Source organism: Heterodontus francisci, chromosome 36 (assembly GCF_036365525.1).
Source record: "Heterodontus francisci isolate sHetFra1 chromosome 36, sHetFra1.hap1, whole genome shotgun sequence".
NCBI lineage: Eukaryota > Metazoa > Chordata > Chondrichthyes > Heterodontiformes > Heterodontidae > Heterodontus > Heterodontus francisci.
Window position 1 is genome coordinate 51,020,955 of NC_090406.1, and position 1,455 is coordinate 51,022,409.

The following is a 1,455-nucleotide window of genomic DNA, read 5'->3' on the forward strand; positions in this document are numbered from 1 at the left end:
TTACATAGTGGGACTGAATCCACTTACAATACTGACAGAACATACCCCCGTACAGTTACTATTAGACGGTAGGATCAAAGACGGGTCAGTAAGTCAGAACCGAATTGCTAGGTGGACACTATTGTTGCAGGGAAGAAACATAAGCGTGAAAGGAGTAAAAACTACCACTATGTTGGCAGACAACCTAGTGTATCAAGGAGAGAAACATGAGTGTCAAGTCATGATAGCAAATGATCCCAAGGGACCATTTGTATCGAAACAAAAAGGAGGGGGTAGGAGTGGATTGGAGAAAGCAACAGGGATAGAAAGTAAAGATACAAAGGAGAAAGAAGAACCCCACTTAAAAATTTTTGTGGATGGTTCCTCATCAGTACAGGATGGCGAGAGGAGGACTGGGTGCGGGATATATGTAGAAGACGAACACGGTCAGGAAAAATTTAGTACAGCCTTAAAATTGCCTAAAACCATGAGCGCGCAGGCAGCAGAATTAGCAGCCATCGCATATGTGGTTGGCCACCCGGAATACTTCCCGCCCGGATCAGTTATATATTCTGATAGCATGTATGTCTGTAATAGCCTCACGGAACATTTGCCCTTATGGGAGGCGAGGGGATTTGTCTCAGCGGATGGGAAGCCCCTTCCATCGGCCCCATTATTAAGATACATCTTTGAAGGAGCACAGGGGAAAGGATATGGGATCATGAAGGTCAAAGCTCATTCAAAACTTACTCCGGAAGGGAACAGGAAAGCGGATGAGCTAGCCAAACAAGGTGCTGTTAGTGGGCAGGAATGGCAGCCACCGATTGAGGAAATTGGAGAACAGAAAGGGAAACAGGTTAAGGTAATGGATTTAACAGAGGAGCAGAAGAAAGATGGAGAATTGAAAAAAACTGATAGGAGAGAATCAGACACATACAAAGAGTACAAGGGGATAAATATTCAGCACGGAGTAGTTTTATGTGAAGGAAAATTCGTATTGCCAGAGGGGGGACGAAACCAAATAATCCACTGGTACCATGACTTATGGGGATATAAAGGGACAGAGAGTACCCTGGAAAGGATAAAGGAGGTGTGCTGGTGGCCTGGAATGAAAGGTGATGTGGAACACTACGTCAAGAATTGTTTGATCTGTGCACAACACAACCCCGATAGGAATGTCAAGAAAGGGGCCCTCCGACATACTAGACCAGTAGAAGGGCCTTGGACTAATTTACAGATAGACTATGTAGGACCCTTACCCCCCATTCCAGGAGGGTTTAAATACATTCTAGTAATAGTAGATACGTTTACCAAATGGGTGGAAGCTTTCCCAACCAGAACAAATACAGCCAAAATCACCGCGAAAAATTCTGTTAGAAAGGGTATTCACTCGATGGGGTTTACCCCGAAGCATAGAATCAGATCAGGGAACACATTTGACAGCCCAAGTAATGCAAAATGTAATGACCCTCTTTG